This window comes from Bufo gargarizans, chromosome 6 (assembly GCF_014858855.1).
Source record: "Bufo gargarizans isolate SCDJY-AF-19 chromosome 6, ASM1485885v1, whole genome shotgun sequence".
NCBI classification, from domain to species: Eukaryota; Metazoa; Chordata; class Amphibia; order Anura; family Bufonidae; genus Bufo; species Bufo gargarizans.
This window is the reverse complement of record NC_058085.1, coordinates 90,234,882-90,255,608: the sequence shown is the minus strand read 5'-3', so window position 1 is coordinate 90,255,608 and position 20,727 is coordinate 90,234,882. Positions and strand designations below refer to the sequence as shown.

At 41.1% G+C, this 20,727-nt stretch overlaps 1 protein-coding gene across 4 annotated transcripts in view; it reads left to right on the top strand.

The window, feature by feature from the left end:
• LOC122942310 (agouti-signaling protein-like) overlaps positions 1-20,727 on the top strand; it is a 285,062-nt gene that overhangs the window by 149,040 nt on the left and 115,295 nt on the right. Inside the window, exon 2 of one of the 4 annotated variants that reach the window (XM_044299852.1) lies at positions 4,708-4,809. The exons of the other annotated variants lie outside the window; for them this stretch is intronic. The gene's annotated coding sequence lies outside the window, so the exon portion shown is untranslated. The remainder of the gene's footprint in view (positions 1-4,707; positions 4,810-20,727) is intronic. 4 annotated transcript variants of the gene reach the window in all.

The window sequence follows — 20,727 nt, the reverse complement described above, 5'->3', positions numbered from 1 at the left end:
CCTCTCACAGCTTGCTTTCAATAAAACACTTGGCAAGACAAGAAATGCAGACGTCTTGTGACATACTGAACATAAATGCTTGAAGAATTTTCCAAGGATTTTTTTAACTGATAAAGACTAGCAGAAAATCATTATTTAGAGGAGCAGAAAACATTTTTGGCAAAAAGATGATATAGTCCGTATGTTTATGAAAAAATAATTAGACTAATGCTAAAATGCTATGCTGTTAAATAGGAAAAGTATGTTCTCCCACAGATGAACGGAGATTTGAAACATTGATATGGCAGAGATTTGCCTCAGTCTAGTTATATATGCTCGAGCCATTTTCTCAAAATTCAAATCTCATGCAATTTGGCTGAATAACCAATGTGATTCGATTTGGGTCCTTTTGCTTGCTCTTTCTGTCTCTCTATCCCACTACCACACACAACATTTGAATTTGGTAGAATTAGAATATATATATTTTTAATTAGGATTGCGATTTTAAATGTTTAAAACAATTTGTTTATGTATCTAACATTGTATATACCGGTACACAAAAATGCCTATTAATATATGACAACTATGTCACATATACAGTAAGAGCATACCTTTCAGGAGAATGCAGAAAATATTCTATGTACCCATCCTACAATAACTAACACATCAATAAAATGTATCTATTATGTAGCACCAGAATATTTTGCCTTCACCATTTTTATGTTGCTCCGTATCTATGAATTATGTATCTCTATTTATTACATGCGTTCTAAAATTGTAACTGAAAGGTAAAAGGAGTTTATGTTGTTAAATGCACCCATGATTGAGAAGACTTGTCTTTTTTCCCTGAAATACTGTGTGCCACAGGATGTTTATTTATGACAAAATACACCACAGAACATTATACAAATAGAATTATTTTGCAATTTTTTAGACCCCCATGGCTCTGGTATAGTTTTTGACCACAACATACACCAAAAACTATCTAAGACTACAGCAAAAAAAGGTACGAGATAGGAATAGACTGAAAATTGCCTGAAAAGTTGACTTTTAGACAGTAGTTTCCAGAATGTTGAAGATTCTGGCACACACACAATTGATGCTTTTAGTTTATCTAGCATGCGCCCCTCGTCACAGTCACAGTCCTGGGGATAAATAGATGATGGGATAGATCTTTGTACTGACCCCTGATATATTTAATACATTAATTCAGATACATTAATTTACTCTATCTTCCCTGACATGATAACTCTTAACCCCTTCACTACCAGCGTGTATGGAGCTGGAGCGATGGGCAAATGGACATGTGAGGTGGCACCATGTCCGGCAGGTGTCTGCTGTTTCAAACAGCAGAGCCCCGCGGCTAATGACTGTCAGTAAAGCCTTTAGATGCACTTCCGAGCTTCTTACCTGCATCCTCTGTGACCAATGAGGATGCTTGTAATTGATTTCAATACGCTGGGTCTCTCTGAAGAGACCCAGGGTATTGAAGCTGCAGCAAGTAGCTATATGGATATATAATAAACATATTGGTACATAAAAAAAATAAAAAAATACAATGTTTTGTAGCCTCAAACACGAACTACAAAACAAACAAAAAATTGTTATTTTTTAAATATATAAAAAATAAAAAAATACAAAAGTTTAATAACCCCCCTTTCTGAGGAACTAAAACATAAATAACATAAATAACAAAAAATATAAACATTATCAGCATTGCCATGTCTGAAAACACCCATACGATCAAAATATAAAAATATTTTACCAATACGGCAAATTGCATAACGAAAAAAAAGGTAAAAATGGGCAATTTGCCATTTTTTTTCATCACATCTCTTACCCCAATAATGTAATCAAAAAATCACACACACTCCAAAATGGTATCAATAACACATAAAGATTGTCCCACCAAAAAATTAGATCCCTACACAGCTCAGTAGATATAACTATAAATTAGTTATGGGAGTCAGAATATGGTTATTAGAGATGAGCAAATTTAAAAAAAATTCAGTCTGCCAAATTTTTTCGTTCCGAATTTATTTGTGACAAATCGCGTTAAAAACTGCTATTTCCTGCCTGCATAGATCCTTTATAGTAGTATAAAAGACTGTGCCTTGTAGTAACATGCATAGGGAGTCTGCTGTGGTAGTGAAATTATACTGTGAGTCAGTGTGACATGCAGATGACAGGCGTCGCTCTTAGAATCACTGCACACTTCACTTATTTGGGTAGTCACGGTGCCAAAACTGACCTAATAACTCAAGTATGAACTTGGCCTTACAGGTCGATGTTAGTGCCAAGAAGAAGCGCACTCCTTTTACACCGTCGTCAGCTGATTCTACATAGATGTCTACAGAACCTGTTCTATTAAACACTTATACAAGTAGAGCCCCCAGACAGAGTGGAGAGGGTGTCAGCAGTACGTTTGTGTCAACATCACTGATTATTTTGCCCTTCCTCTGATCTGTCAGAACAATAAACCACAAAAAACGGATCCTGTCTGTGGAGCATCCGGCTTAATTCGGTCAGCATTTGTTGAGTAATCCATCAATATTGCTAATGCCAAAAAAAACTGGAGTGGATCCAAAACAGAGATGACACATAAACAGAATATTTGCATGTCTTCTGTGTTTTGTACCCACTCCTACTTTTGCCCACCAAATCTTAAGCCAATTCTGATTGGACCATACAGGCCTTACAGCTGCTACACAGAGAGGATCCGTCTAATTTTTCCTTCCTTCTGACAGATCAGAAGAAGGGTCACATGAATGATGATGTCAACCAGGCCAAAAAGCAGAGTAGTGGCCCAGTAATGGAGTGGGAAGGGTGAGAGCAGCATGAAAGGTCCACAGAGTGGCCCAATGACAGAGTATTGAGGTGGCAGCAGCATGAGGAGACCACAGAGTGGCAAGGTGACATAGTGTGGAGGTGGCAGCAGCATCAGGAGGCCACAGAGTGCCAAGGTGACAGTGTGAAGGTAGCAGCAGCATGAGGAGGCCACAGAGTGGTAAGGTGACATAGTGTGGACTCTGTTCGCCCAGGCAAACCAGATGCAGAACAGTGTGAAAGTGATGAGAGGGGTTGCACATGGCTTGCATACACTACATGCCTCCAACATAATAATTGGATCTCTACATGAAAATAATGTATTTTCTGTAAATCGCTAGAGGGGCATAGTTGGAGACATTGACTTCACAAGAGATACAGAGCAGCGGAGTTCAGCCACCTCTATTTGCTTCCCTCGGTTTACTGCTCCTGAATTATAATTGGAGCAACCAGCTTCAGCTTCCTCTGATGTGTACTGCCTACGGAGTCTTTTTGTTATGGCCAGGGGCATCGCAAGGGCTTTTTATCCGTGGCCAGGGCCCTGAATCAAACTGCCACTGCCCTGCACCTCAGGACTCGGGAGACTGGTGGTGACTGGCTGCAGTGCTGCACACTGCGATATTACATCTATTAAGGTAGCAACTCGGCTTACATCAGCTGTGGCATGACATCTGATTCCTGGGCTGGCTCAGCTCAGCTTACTCACTTACACAGCCGGGTGGCGGCGGTGCCAGCGCAATACCACTGCGTTAAGTACGGCAGCGATGACTGCAGTGGATGTTCTAACCTGATTGGCTGCTGGCTCCTCCTCACTTCTCCTCTTACTAGTTATCCTGTGGGTGCACAGGAAGTCAGGTTGGCTCGGCTGCTCCTCGCTCATCTTATCAGTACTGGGCTGGCAGGAAGTGAGGCTCAGCTTAGCAATAGCCTGAGACAGAATGCAAGCTGTGCAGCCTTGGCTTTTACTAAAACGTATTTAGGGACCCACAAGAACAACAGCAGCAATGGCAGTGCAGCAGGAATATAAAGGTGTGTTGTGTTGGCAAGACTCAGTAACACAGCAGAGCAGGCTCCTGGACAGGCAGTGTGACACAAGCTCCCAGTCATAAAGAGGTCCAAGGCCTGAGTGTGTCAGGAAACCAAAAGGTAGAAAATAGTTGCCTGGGCTAGAGGGAGTGATGCTATTTACATGGAGCTGTATGTTGGAGGGGGCTCTAGATAGAGAGGGATGTTATTTACCTGGGACTGTATATTGGAGGGCGCTGGAGAGATGGTGTGATGTTATTTACATGGGACTGTATGGTGGAGGGAGGAATATAACTGCAGGGGGCACTGAAAATCCAGGGGACATTATAGACATTCTTATTACTACTGGGGACTCTATAGGGAGGGACTCTAGAGAGACTTATAGATCCTACTTATTTCTACTATTAGCACTATGGGGGTCGTATTACTACTGAGAGGTCTGTAGATAGCTTTATTACCACTGGGGGAAAAATAGGTGGCCTTATTTCTACTGGGGGCTCTGTGAGGGTATTATTAATAACGGAGGGCTCTTCTACTAATGGGGGCACTCTTGGGAAGCATTATCATGGTTGGGGGAACTGTAGGGGGCAGTATTATATAATAGGGACACTCTTGGGGAGCATTATCACTGTTGGGGGGCACTGTTGGGGGGCACTGTAGGGGGCAGTATTACTAATGAGGGCATTCTAGAAGGGAATTACTATTGGCACTATTACTTTGGGGGGCTATCTGTATGGCAGTTATTTTTATTCAGGATAGTATTTGGGGGTATTGGGGAGCACAGCGAGCAGCAGGATAACACTGTTGGGACTCCAGGTTGGGTGATGATGACAGAAAAGCAATGAAGCTAAGATGTCTGTGTGTCACACTCTGCAGAGACAAGGTGCGTCTGAAAGAAGTTGTACAGACAAAATGGAGAAGATGACAGAGAAGATCTACATTGGAGGAGAAGTCACCTGGAAGTACTAGATGTGACAGGTATGTGCTGCTGTATAGCAAGTACAGCAAAATGTGGTGTGAGGGGACGGGGGAGGGGGGGGGGGAGAGAAATGGGCCATATTCATTTTGACCCTAGCAACGCCCCTGGTAATGGCTTTGCACATGCAGCAAGAATGTTACGCATAATTCTGATGGAACTCCTGATCTTAAGAAACTGGACTTGGACTTCAAAGCAGAGGCTCTCCTCTGTCTTGTGTGCTGTGGAGATCGAATGCAGATGGAGCAGATAAAAACACATGAATATTTTTAACTTACTGAAGCTGCTTGATTTTATTGTGAATAGATGGTAAAGGTAAAGTCTGCTGGTGTGTCATGCTGTATCATCAGCATCTTCATTATGTTTAATGAAGCAAATATATTTTTTATTTTTCCACTAATAAACGCCACAGAAGGTTTTAGAACATAGAACTGCACCACCGAATGGCAAATATATTTATTCTTTTTCCACTAATACACGCAACAAAAGGCTTTAGAACATATAACTGCACTGCAGACGGGCAAATATATTTTATCTTTTTAAAATAATACACAACAAAAAAGGGCTTTAGAACAGATAACTGCACCGCTGAGCGACAAATATATTTTACTTTTGACACTAATACGCGACAAAAAGGGCTGTAATTTTAGCACTTCGCCACTTGCTAATGTGACACTTGCTAATAAGACCTTTTTTCCCAATAATACAACCAAAAAAAATGCTTTAGAACCTATAACTGCACCGCACAAGGGCAAATAAGACTTAGAAGTATTTCCTTGCAATAAACCCTGTTAATGCCTGTATCAAACAGCACTTGCACCCCAATAACAAGAACGGTTTGCTGGAATTACAGAGCTGTAAATTGGCAATTTGGGTCCCCAGTCAGTGCTGCAAAGTGTAATCGGATTGTTCCTATTACCCAGGTGGAACCTCCCCTACTGAACCCTGTTCAACATAAATCTTGCATAATAATTACTCCCTATCCTTTCCCTACACCTTGAATAATCTTTTACTGCACTTGTAAATCGTTTTTTTTAGCACAATGACATTTTTTCTAACACTGTCCCTAGAGCCTGCAGATGTCTCTCCCTGTACTAAGTACACTGGTAAATGGCAGAACCTAAGATGGCTGCAGCTATTTATAGGACTGTGACATCACAGGGCTGGCTGGCTGCATCCATGGCATTATGGGTGATCCCGCCTTCCCAGAGTTCCTTTCTCCATGTCCTTACACGTGCAGGCAGGGCCGGTTCTAGGTGAAATGGGGCCCTGGGGCGAAAATCAATAAGGCCCCCCCCCCCACATGACACTTGCTGACTTTAATGTCCCCCCTATCACTACAAAAATACAGCGCCCCCCATACCTCTTACATCCAGTGATGTCTCCTTTGATATAAATGTTTTCTGTCCTCGTCTTCTCCTTTCAGACCAGACCACCATTTTGTAGCCATTTTCCGTCTCTGCAGTTTGACAAAAAAAATAATAATCTTAGTTTACTACTTTTCCATCATCCTCCCATCTTCTGGAAAAATCATCCTACTACCCCCAATACTGTGCCACTGTGCTCCCCAATACTATACTGCAGAAACAGATAATACTAGTACCACACAGAGTCCCTCATATAAAATACCCCTTCTTTGTGGCCTCAGTAGAAGCCCCCATAGTCCCCCATAGTAATGTGCCAGTATTAAGTGCCTCTCTTCCACCCCCATGTGCCAGTAACAAATGCCTCTCTTCCACCCCCCATCTGCCAGTAACAAGTGCCTATCTTCCACCCCCCATGTGCCAGTAACAAGTGCCAAACCCCCCATGTGCCAGTAACAAGTGTCAACCCCCCATTTCCCAGTAACAAGTGCCAACCCCACCCCCATGTGCCAGTATCAAGTGCCAAACCTCCCCATGCACCAGTATCAACTGCCAACCCCCCCATGTGCCAGTATCAACTGCCACCCCCCATGTGCCAGTATCAAGTGCCAAACCCCCCCATGTGCCAGTATCAAGTGCTAAACCCTCCCATGTGCCAGTATCAAGTGCCAAACCCCCCCATGTGCCAGTATCAAGTGCCAAACCCCACCACCACTCCCATGTGCCAGTATCAAGTGCCTCCCGCTCCCCCATGTGGCAATAACAGATAGTCCAGTATTAAAAAAACAACAAGAGAAAAAAAACACTTATGCTTACCTCCATCACACAGCAATGCAGGCCTCTTCCGGCCTGTGTCCCGCACTGTACGGCTCAACCACCCTCCACTCCATCTCTCGCCTTGAGCAGTTCCTGCTCATCTGCCCACAGTCAGGTCTCTGTCAAGGACATGTTTGAGCGTAAGAAGCCAATGTCACAAAGTCACCCCCTTGCCTGGCAACTGACAGCTGGCTTGTCTGAACTCTTAGCCTGCCGGCTTTTACCATACAAGCTGGTGGAGTCTGAGGCCTTCAAAAAATTTTAGCTATTGGGAGACCGCAGGCCGTAATTTCTTTACACAAAAGGCAATCCCCAACCTGTACTCGATTGTGCAAAAGGAAGTCATGGCATGTCTGGCACACAGTGTTGGGGCAAGGGTCCATCTGACCACTGATACCTGGTCTGCAAAGCATGGTCAGGGCAGGTATATCACCTACACTGCGCATTGGGTAAACCTGCTCATGGCTGCCAAGCATGGAATGCGTGGCTCTGCAGAGGAGTTGGTGACACCGCCACGACTTGCAGGCAGGCCTGCTGCCACTTCCTCTATTCCTCCTACTCCATCCTATTCCATAACCTCCTCGGCTGAGTCCTCTTCTGCTGCTGCATCTTGCTCTACATCAACGGCACCCCCCAGCTCCCCAGGAGCTATTCCACATCCCGGATACGACAGTGTCACACCGTCTTGGGGTTGACTTGCCTGAAAGCAGAGAGTCACACCTGACCAGCACTTCCTGTCAGCCCTGAACGCACAGGTGGATCAGTGGCTGACTCCGCACCAACTGGAAATCGGCAAAGTTGTGTGTGACAACGGAAGCAATTTGTTGGCGGCATTTAATTTGGGCAAGTTGACACATGTGCCGTGCATGGCACATGTGTGTAATCTGATCGTACAACGCTTTGTGCATAAGTACCCAGGCTTACAGGATGTCCTCTAGCAGGCCAGGAAGGTGTGTGGCCATTTCAGGTGTTCCTATACGGCCATGGCGCACTTTTCAGACATTCAGCGCCGAAACAACATGCCAGTGAGGCGCTTGATTTGCGACAGCCCGACACGTTGGAATTTAACACTCCTAATGTTCGACCGGCTGCTCCAACAACAAAAAAACTGTCAATGAGTGTATGACTGGGGTGCTAGGACAGCCTCTGCGGAGCTGGGAATTTTTTTGCCATGTTACTGGACGCTCATGCGCAATGCCTGTAGGCTCATGCGTCCTTTTGAGGAGGTGACAAACCTAGTCAGTCACACTGAAGGCCCCAATAGCGACATGATCCCATTTGTTTTCTTCCTGGAGCGTGCCCTGCGAAGAGTGCTGGATCAGGCCGTAGATGAGCGTGAAGAGGAAGAGTTGTGGTCACCATCACCACCAGAAACAGCCTTATCAGCATCGCTTGCTGGACCTGCGGCAACGCTGGAAGAGGAGTGTGAGGAAAAGGAGTCAGAGGAGGAATGTGGCTTTGAGGAGGAGGAGGAAGACCAACCAAAACAGGCATCCCAGGGTGCTCGTTGTCACCTATCTGGTACCCGTGGTGTTGTATGTGGCTGAGGGGAAGAACATACCTTCAGTGAGATCACTGAGGACGAGGAACGGGACATGAGTAGCTCGGCATCCAACCTTGTGCAAATGGGGTCTTTCATGCTGTCGTACCTGTTAAGGGACCCTCGTATAAAAAGGCTGAAGGAGAACGACCTGTACTGGGTGTCCACGCTACTAGACCCCCGGTATAAGCAGAAAGTTCACTTCCGCCGAAGACAGAAGTGAACGGCGCAGGCGCGGGATTTCGACCAACGATGCAGAGAACAATGGCATCAATCAAGAGGAGCTGGGCGGAATACAGGGTGAGTGGACGGAGCCTCTAGGTGCTGATTTTACGCCCATATAGCACCTAGAGGCTCATTAGCATATAATAAAAGTGAATTTTTAAGAAAAACGGCTGCAGGGAATAACATTAGAAACATACTGTTATGTAGTGCTGACATGGGCGCATCGCTAATGTCAGTCAGCTACATAACAGTATTTCTGGTGGTAGAAATCCTTTAACACACCACACATATTGGGATTGCACAGTGCATTACACAGCGCACGCGCAGTGCTCCAAATTGGAATTAAGAGGACCGACCAAGCATCTATTTCCATCTCCCGGTTCCTAAAATCGATTCCATATAAAGTTCCCCTGATAGGGGATGTAACAGGGATTAAACTGATAGGAATAGTACTACTTAGGCTACTTTCACACTAGCGTTCGGGGCTCCGCTTGTGAGTTCCGTTTGAAGGCTCTCACAAGCGGCCCCGAACGGATCCGTACAGCCCCAATGCATTCTGAGTGGATGCGGATCCGCTCAGAATGCATCAGTCTGGCACCGTTTGTCCTCCGCTTCGCTCAGCAGGCGGACACCTGAATGCTGCTTGCAGTGTTCTGATGTCCGCCTGGCTGTGCGGAGGCAAACGGATCCGTCCAGACTTACAATGTAAGTCAATGGGGACGGATCCGTTTGAAGTTGACACAGTATGGCTCAATTTTCAAACGGATCCGTCCCCCATTGACTTTCAATGTAAAGTCAAAACGGATCCGTTTGCACTAAAACGGATCTAAGCGTTTGCATTATAGATGCGGATCCGTCTGTGCAGATACCAGACGGATCCGCTCCGAACCCAAGTGTGAAAGTAGCCTTAACACACCACTCATATCTGGTGGCACATTAGATTGTACGCGCAGTGCCCCAAATTTGAAGTAGGAGGACTGACCAAGCATCTTTTTCCATCTCCCGATTCCTAAAATCGATTCCATATAGACGTCCCCTGATAGGGGACGTAACAGGGATTAAACTGATAGGAATAGTACTACTTAACCCACCACTCCTATCTGGTGGCACATTCGATTGCACGCTCACTGCCCCAAATTGGAAGTAGGAGGACTGACCAAGCATCTTTTTCCATCTCCCGGTTCCTAAAATCAATTCCATATACACGTCCCTTTATAGGGGACGTAACAGGGATTAAATTGATAGGAATAGTACTACTTAACACACCTTATAATAATAATAATACTAGTGGACGTAACAGGGATTAAACTGATAGGAATAGTACTACTTAACACACCACTCCTATCTGGTGGCACAGTATATTGCACGTGCAGTGCGCCAAATTGGAAGTAGAAGGACCAACCAAGCATCTTTTTCCATCTCCCGATTCCTAAAATCTATTCCATACACGTCCCCTAATAGGGGACGTAACCGGGATTAAACTGTAAGGAATAGTACTACTTAACACACCTTATAATAATGCAGAGAGAGGCAACGCAGAGAGAGGAGTCTGAAGAAGAGAAGTCAGAGGAGGAAGGTGGCTTTGAGGAGGTGGAAGACCAAACAAAACACAGCAGGCGTCCCAGGGGGCTTGTTGTCCCCTTTCGGGGACCCTTGGTGTTGTACGTGGCTGGGTGGAGGAAGAGACCTTCAATGACATCAGTGATGACAAGGAACGGCATATGGCTAGCTTGGTATCCAACCTTGTGCAAATGGGGAGTTTGCGGTTGTTTGCGGTGCGTTAAACAGGGAGTTTGGTCTGTCACTGTGAAGCGGGCGTAACCGTTACACTACCTGATCGATACAATACAACATCATACCTGATGTTTTAAAGCTCGTTATTCCAAACAATTTAGGAATGTTAGGTGATTTATGCCCTTTATGGATTAAAACCCGACTCTGCGTCAACTACGTAATTTTCCATGGGAGTTTTGCCATGGATTCCCCTCTGGCATGCCACAGTCCAGGTTTTAGTGCCCTTGAAACAACTTTTCCATCACTATTGTGGCCAGAAAGAGTCCCTGTGGGTTCTAAAATTCGCCAGCCTATTGAAGTCAATGGCGGTTCGCCCGTTCGCGAACATTTGCGGATGTTCGTGACATCTCTAATCTGGTATATGCAGTCCAATTCTAGGCTCCAGTCCATAGAAAGGAGAGTAACTAAACAGATAAGGGTCTATGAGTTTATTAATAGGCGTTATGAGGAAAATTAAAAAGAATTACATTTATTTAGTCTTGAGAAGAGACATCTGGGGGGGGGGGGGGGGGGGCATGATTAACCTATACAAATATATAAAAGGGCCATAGAAAAAATATGGTAAAAAACTGGTGGTCACTACCTCCATCTGGAGAAGAAAAAGTTCAGTCTCCTGAAGCATTAATGCTTTACTGTAAATCTGTGAAATAGTCTCCCTCAGAATGTGGTCACAGCAGGAACAGTGGAAAGTAAAAAAAAAAAGTTTTAGATAAATTCTTAAAATTAAACAATATTAATGATTATGAAAATGTGAGGAAGTCTAGGTCTCACTCCCCTTTTCTAAAATCTCATCTCCACCTATCCCTTGGTTGAACTTGATGGACTTATGCATTTTTCAACCATATTAATTATGTAACTATGTAATTACACACTGCACTGTCTTAAATTAACACCTTAAGGACCTTGCTATTTTTCACCTTAAGGACCAGGCAATTTTTTGCAACTCTGACATGTGTCGCTTTATGCGGTAATAACTTTAAAATGCTTTTACTTATCCAGGCCATTATGAGATTGTTTTCTCGTCACATATTTTACTTCATGATAGTGGTAAAATTGAGTCAAAAAATTAAATTTTTATTTATAAAACAAATACCTAATTTACCAGAAGTTTGGAAAAAGCACCAAATCTCCAAATTTCATTTTCTCTACTTTTATAATAGATAGTAATAACTCCAAAAATAGTTATTACTTTACATTCCCCATATGTCTACTTCATGTTTGGATAATCTTGTGAATGCCATTTTATTTTTGGGGGACATTAGAAGGCTTAGAAGTTTAGAAGCAAATCTTGAAATGTTTAATAACATTTCTAAAACCCACTTTTTAAGGACCAGTTCAGGTCTGAAGTCACTTTGTGAGGCTTACATAACAGAAACCACCCAAAAATGACCCCATTTTAGAAAGGTATACAAAAATGATTTTACAAACTTTGTTTACCACAAGCATTAATGGAAAATGGAGATGAAAGTTCAGAATTTCACTTTTTGGGCAGATTTTCCATTTTAATTTTTTTTTTTTCTGCTAACAAAGCAAGCATATATCACAAAAACATTGCACCAAACGGATATACCACTGACTATACTGGCTAGTCATACAAGTAGATATTAAAAGCTGAGACTTTTGCCAATATATTCCTGTCAGGAAGATATCGGAGCCCATCATGCACCACGTCACGGTCCTCAGCATGGCAAGGGGTCCTACCACTAAGCTACCTATGGTGTGAACAAGGTCTGAAGGTGATGTAATCCAGCTCACAGCCAAGCTTCCACACAACCGCATAGCAGGACAACTAATGCAATGTGAACAAAGCAAGACTGTAAGCCACACCCATATCAGACCATGTGATGGAGGTTACCAGGTGCAAAAGTGCTTAAGTGCCAAGTAAAGGCACATACACTGCATATCAAACAAAAAAACTATAATATCGTGGCAAATATGGAGGAACTGCTCAAACCCCGAACACTGTAGCGTGTTTTACATTGGGGGAGCAGTCCCACCGCATGTGGACCGCAGCAGACGACTATCCCCAGCAAAAAATGCATACAATGGAGGATGTCGGCACGGTCCACATGCACCACTAAGGCATCCCATACACAACAAGGCATTGTGCGGATGAAAATACAATCAATAAAATACATTGTGCGGATGAAAATACAAAGCAAGGGTTAACAGCCAAACAAAACTCAATATTTATTACCCTGATTCTGTATCTTACAGAAACACCACATATGTGATCGTAAACTGCTGTACAGCCACACGGCAGGGCGCAGACGGAAAGGAATGCCATATGGTTTTTGGAAGACAGATTTCACTGGAATAATTTTAAGCTGCCTTGTCACATTTGAAGACCCATGATGCACCCCTAGAGTAGAAACTCCAAAAAAGTCATCCCATTTTAGAAACTACACATCTCAAAGTATTCAAAACTGAAAGGCTTAGAAGCAAATCTTGAAATTTTTCATAAAATTTCCAAAACCCACTTTTTAAGGACCAGTTCAGGTCTGAAGTCACTTTGCGAGGCATACATAATAGAAACCACCCAAAAATTACCCAATTTTTTAAACTACACCCCGCAAGGTATTCAAAACTGGTTTTACAAACTTTGTTAACCCTTTAGGTGATCCGCAAGAATTAATGGAGATGAAATTTCAGAATTTCACTTTTTGGGCAGATTTTCCATTTTAATCCATTTTTTTTCCAGCAACAAAGAAAGATTTATCAGCCAAAAACAACTCAATATTTATTACGCTGATTCTGTAGTTTACAGAAACACCCTATATGTGGTCGTAAACTGCTGTACAGCCACACGGCAGGGCGCAGATGGAAAGGAACGCCATATGGTTTTTGGAAGGCAGACTTCACTGGAATTATTTTAAGCTGCCGTGTCACATTTAAAGACCTCCTGATGCATCCCTAGAATAGAAACTCCCAAAAAAGACCCCATTTTGGAGACTATGGGATAAGGTGACAGTTTTGTTGGTACTATTTTAGGGTACATATGATTTTTGGTTGCACTATATTACACTTTTTGTGCGGCAAGGTAACAAAAAATAGATGTTTGGCCACTGTTTTTATTTTTTATTATTTACAGTGTTCATCTAACAGGTTAGATCATGTGGAATTTTCATAGTTTTACATAATAAAGCATTTTTGAAAAAAAAAATATTTTTTTAGTGTCTCCATATTCTGAAAGCCATAGTTTTTTTTTTTTTAAACTTAGGGCGACTGTCTTATGTAGGGGCTCATTTTTTTTTTCAGTATGAGATGACGGTTTGATTGGTACTATTTTAGGGTGCATATGACTTTTTGATCGCTTGGTATTACATTTTTTGTAATGTAAGGTGACACTTTTTTTTACAAATCTTTTTACAGCATCCCCTGAGGAGTTAGGTCGTGTGATATTTTTATACAGAAGGTTCTTATGGACGCGGCAATACTTAATATGTATACCTTTTTTTATTTATTTAAGTTTTACACAATAACAGCATTTTTAAAACAAAAAATCATGTTTTAGTATCTCCATATTCTGAAAGCCATATTTTTTTGTATTTTTTGGGGTGACTGTCTTAGGCAGGGTATAATTTTTTGCAGGATGAGATTGGCACTATTTTGGGGTGCATATGACTTTTTGATGGCTTGGTGTTGCACTTTTAGTGATGTAAGGTGACAAAAAATTGCTTTTTTAGCAGTTTACATATTATTATTTTTTTCGGTGTTCACCTGGGTGGTTACGGCATGTGATATTTTCATAGAGCTGGTTGATACGGATGTGGTGATGCCTAATATGTCTATTTTTCTTTTTTCCCCTATTTTGTACAATTTTTTTTAACTTTATTTTGGGAAAAGGGCGCTTTTTTCATTTTTTTTCACTTTATTATTTGTCCCACTCTGGGACTTCAACATTACAGGGTCTGATCCCTGTTTCAATGCAGCACAATACATCTGTATTGTGCTGTATTGAACTGAAAGTGTCTTATACTGTCATACATTAACAGTTGCCTAGGAGACCCAGCCTGGGGACTGGGCCTCTTAGGCCTCCGTATATGCTGGGCCTCAAGCCTTGGAATGGTCTGGGGCTGCCATGGCAATCATCGAGTCCCCGCAGCACAGCTGGGAGCGCAAACCTCCCATATGCCGCGGTCAGCGCTGACCACGGCATATGCGGGGTTAATCCACCAGCATCGGCATTATCACCGATGCTCGTGAATGCAGCATCGTGGCACCGAGCGCGGGGGGGGAGGAAGGACCACAGGATGAGAATGCTCGTCCTGGGTCCTTAACATGTTAAAATAAACGTCCAAAATGTATCCTTTTTAGTAGAAGATGCCTTATTCTCTGATCTGTAAAATCTTTTGGGAAATTTGAAACAAATTTGATTCATGTAGAATCAATTCACTCCTTACTCATCAATTCACTCAAGTACACCCTTTTAAATAGTATAAGATATATATATATATATATATATATATATATATACAGTGTGTGTGTATATATATATATAGTGTGTGTATATATATATATATATATATATATGTTGTGTGTGTATATATATATATATATATATATATATATATATTTAAAGATATTTGGCTTGTGGGTAAATTTTCAGGATAAACTTAAAATACACTCTAGCCTTTACAGGTGAACTTAATGTGACCTTCTCTTAACTTTTGAATGCACATGTCCAACTTTTCAATGTCTCAGTACTTTTTGCACAACTTGCTGTTCTCTAACAAGGAGTTTAATGGCAAAATTCACAACAGGTGTTTGATCCATGAATCACCCAATAAATTTGCTGGTACAAATTTCAGGCAAACTCTTGTGAAATTAAGAACAGGTCTACTCAATGACTGACAAACAGGGCTGGGACAAGATATTTTGGTGCCCTAGGCACATCGAGCAAGTGTATACTTCAATTCAAAATGGACAACAGAATGGACAATAACCCTCCCTCTTCCCAGTAACTTCATAACTCATCCCTTAGCTGATGCATAATTATGTTATACAGTACACATGAACGTTATACACACAAAGTTAATAATGCACATCTCAGTTGCTGCAGAACTGTGGATTGATATGGATTTTCCGCAGATCTCACCCTTCAATTGAAAAAGGTGAAATCCACACAACAAAAATGCATCAACAATTGACATGATACTGATGACAAAATCCACACGGCAGGTCATTTTTCACACCTAAGATATAAGGAAAGTTACATGAGGTTTGTGAAATCTCATTCACTTTCCTGGTACTGTATTACACTGTGGTTTTTCCAAACAAAACCTGCTGGTTATTCGCACCGTGTGCTTGCACCCTAACGCTACCTATACAGAATGTTACATGCAGTTTTCCCTCATGGATTTTGGTGTTAGTAACATAGTAACATAGTACATAAGGCCGAAAAAAGACATTTGTCCATCCAGTTCGGCCTGTTATCCCGCAAGTTGATCCAGAGGAAGACCCCTCTCTAGTAGCTATAGCCTGTAATATTATTAAGCTCCAGAAATACGTCCATGGCCCTCTTGAATTCCTTTATTGTACTCACCATCACCACCTCCTCAGGCAGAGAGTTCCATATTCTCACTGCTCTTACCGTAAAGAATCCTTTTCTATGTTTGTGTACAAACCTTCTTTCCTCCAGACGCAGAGGATGTCCCCTCGTCACAGTCACAGTCCTGGGGATAAATAGCTGATGGGATAGATCTCTGTACTGACCCTTGATATATTTATACATATTAATTAGATCTCCCCTCAGTCGTCTTTTTTCTAAAGTGAATAACCCTAATTTTGATAATCTTTCAGGGTACTGTAGTTGCCCCATTCCAGTTATTACTTTAGTTGCCCTCCTCTGGACCTTCTCCAGCTCTGCTATGTCTGCCTTGTTTACAGGAGCCCAGAACTGTACACAGTACTCCATGTGTGGTCTGACTAGCGATTTGTAAAGTGGTAGGACTATGTTCTTATCACGGGAATCTATGCCCCTTCTGATGCAACCCATTATCTTGTTGGCCTTGGCAGCAGCTGCCTGACACTGGTTTTTGCAGCTTAGTTTGCTGTTTATTAAAATTCCTAGATCCTTTTCAGTGTCAGTGTTACCGAGTGTTTTACCATTTAGTATGTACGGTTGACTTGCATTTTTCCTTCCCATGTGCATAACTTTACATTTATCAGTGTTAAACCCCATCTGCCACTTATCTGCCCAAGCCTCCAGTCTATCCAGATCCCTCTGTAGTAGTATACTGTCCTCATCAGTGTAAATTACTTTACACAGTTTAGTGTCATCTGCGAAAATTGATACTTTACTATGCAAGCCTTCTACAAGATCATTAATAAATATATTGAAGAGAATAGGGCCCAATACTGACCCCTGAGGTACCCCACTAGTGACAGTGACCCAATCTGAGTGTGTACCGTTAATAACCACCCTCTGTTTTCTATCACTGAGCCAGTTACTTACCCACATACAGATGTTTTCTCCCAGTCCGAGCATTCTCATTTTATATACTAACCTTTTATGTGGTACAGTGTCAAATGCTTTGGAGAAGTCCAGATATACGACATCCATTGATTCGCCGCTGTCAAGTCTAGAACTTACCTCCTCATAGAAACTGATTAAATTAGTCTGACATGACCGATCCCTCACGAAGCCATGCTGATATGGCGTTATTTGCTTATTTCCGTTGAGATGCTCTAAGATAGCATCTCTCAGAAAACCTTCAAACAGTTTACCCACAACAGATGTTAAACTTACCGGCCTATAGTTTCCAGGGTCTGTTTTTGGCCCCTTTTTGAATATTGGCACCACATATGCCATGCGCCAATCCTGTGGGACATTCCCTGTCAGTATAGAGTCTGCAAATATCAGAAATAAGGGTCTGGCTATGACATTACTTAATTTCTTTAGGATACGGGGGTGTATGCCATCCGGTCCTGGCGATTTGTCTATTTTAATCTTTTCAAGTCTCTGTTGTACTTCTTCCTGGGTCAGACAGGACACTTTTAATGGGGAATTTATTTTTGCATTCTGCATGTCATCTGACAATTTATTTTCCTCAGTGAATACATTGGAGAAAAAAATATTTAACAGCTTTGCTTTCTCCTCGTCGCTCTCTGCGACTTCCCCCTCATTACTCTTTAAAGGGCCGACACCTTCAGATTTATACTTTTTAACATTTATATAATTGAAGAACATTTTAGGGTTAGTTTTACTCTCTTTGGCAATTAATCTCTCGGTCTCTAGTTTGGCCGCTTTTATTTGTTTTTTACATGTTCTATTTTTTTCCTTATAGTTTTTCAGTGCTTCCGTGCTCCCCTCCTGTTTCAGTGAATGATATGCTTTCTTTTGTTGATAAACTATAGTGTAATGCAGTACCTGCAAAGTGAATGAAATTTCACAAACCTCATGTAAGACTGAGTTCACATCACCATTATTTTTCCGTTCTTCTGATCTGTCATAAGAACAGAAAAAAACAGGATGTTGTAAAAAAAGAAAAAAAAAAAAAAGACAGATCCTGTGCATCAGTAATGCACATTTGGCATCCGTTTGAGCCATTTCCATCAGAGTTAGTTTTTTTAGACGAAAAAAAAAAGTCCTGCATGAAGTACTGATGCACAGGATCGTTTTTTTTTTTTTCTTTCTGTTTTTCTGACAGATCAGAAGATTAGAAAAATTACAGTGATGCTAACTATCCCTAAGGGCTCATGCACACGACTGTTGGGCGTTTTGCGGTTTGCAAAGTGCGGATCTGCAAACCACAGATACCGGCCGTGTGCATTCTGCATTTTGCAGAATGGAAGGGCCAGCTCCTAATAGAACAGTACTATCCTTGCACCCTAACTCTTCCTATACACAATGTTACATGCAGTTTTCCCTCATGGATTTTTGTGTTGATAAACTATAGTGTAATGCAGTACCTGCAAAGTGAATGGAATTTCACAAACCTCATGTAAGACTGAGTTCACATCACCATTATTTTTCCGTTCTTCTGATCTGTCATAAGAACAGAAAAAAACAGGATGTTTTAAAATTAAAATAAAAAATAAATAAAAAAAAAAACAGGGCTCATGCACACGACTGTTGGGCGTTTTGCGGTTTGCAAAGTGCAGATCTGCAAAACACAGATACCGGCCGTGTGCATTCTGCATTTTGCAGAATGGAAGGGCCAGCTCCTAATAGAACAGTACTATCCTTGTCCGCAATATGGACGATAGTAGGACATGTTCTATTTTTTTGCGGACTGGCCATTCGAACATGGAATGCATATATTTCAGGTTTTTTTTGTGTGAATTGTCGGGGGGGGGTAATAATTCAATTAAGAATTATTAATTATGGTCATAAAAATAATTAACCATATATTTTTTTTTTTATATATATAACATTTGTCATAAATTCTTAAAATCATGACCTGGGGAATTGTAGACAACCTAATTGATACAATTTACATCTGAGTCCGACTAAGTGCTTTTTGACGTGAGATGACGTTAATGATAAACATGTAGTTCTGCATTATACAATAATACACAGGTTTATAAAAATATTCTGATTTATTGGTTACAACTTACAAGGTTATAAACATATATAAGTAAATAAACACAATAATACATGCAAATGAATATATATAGCGTTAATATAAAGCATTACAGGCTTAACAATACAAGCGAGTGGAAATAACTTGTCACATTATAACCAAGCTATTATTAGGTTAGGATATCAAAGTAGGACATAATTTATATACATCACTACTGTTCTGAGAAAACCTCATGATATCAGGATGGGCATGTCTAATCCTAGACATCAATATAGAATGCTAAATACATTCCACCCCCCTCTAACCAACAACACATCACATGACTTCAGGCATGGGCAAATCCATTCAAGGATATTACTTAGAAGAGATAACTGTATCCTTCCGTCCCATTCTAGACTATTTTCACACATATAACTTTGGTAAGACTATTAAGACAAATAACAGGGCTCTAGGATATTTGCTAGATCATATCTTAAATGGGAAGGACTTGAAACAAGTCTTTCCTGTGGGAATCCATCACTTAGCTTGGCGAAGAATATTCTATCAATATATATATACTATAATATATATATTCTGCAGGTAGAATGAAGTCTCACAATATCCTAAGACTACATCTCAATATGGAGATGATCAATTAATTAATGTATTTATTTATTCGCCAATCTAGATGGTATAATTTCACCCACAATATCAAATTAGTCTTAATAAAATGAAATATCATTTTCTGTGTCTCTTACCAAGTCCTAGTAGGAATCTCACTTCTGCTCCTAGGAAAGCTGGGTGGTTCATCATAGCCCATCTCACCATTGCTTTCATCTTGATAGACCCCTGTATAGATTTCAACTTCTCTTCTCTCTCTCCTCTTTTTTGTGTGTCCTTTCGTCTCCCTCTGTGTATGGTTTATGATCCCAAACTTATCAGTTAGACACACCTTCCTAGTTTGGAGCTTTCCAATCATTGTCGGATAGGCGTGGCCATTTATAAAAAATGTGACATCATAACCTTACCCAGAATGCACTTTTACTACTGTTGTATTGTCACCTACTGATACCTAGGTGGCACTGCTGTATAAGTTATTTGCATCATAGTATAAAGGGTTAACTTATGTAAGTCTGAATAAAACGTATTCTATAAATTTTACCTTAGAAGCTTTAATTCAAAGCTATAGGTATTAATTCTGACAGCAATTAGAGACAGACCTCTAGGCGTATGATATAGTTTTGTAACATGGGCCCTTTGGACGGTTCATTATTATTAATGTATTAGTCTTTTTGTATTTTGGAAAATAAAGCATTTAACAAAAAATAAAAAAATAAATAAAAAAGAGACAGACCTCTAGACGTCTCTCTGAATGTTTCTTACACTGTTGATTTAAATATCATAAATAACTTGAATGGCCTTGTTTTCTCACAGAGATATCAGTACCTCCTGTCATACCAAAGATGTGAATAATTGTTACAAAACACACATCTTCACAGACACTCTTTTAGAGACAAATATTCTCCTAATGAGAAATATATATAATATACTGGATGCATGTCTTCATAACATATAACAATATAATATAAAGTAATATATATATATATATATATATATATATATATATATATCCTACAGATTGTCTAATGCTAAGGACTAACTATGGCTCATTAA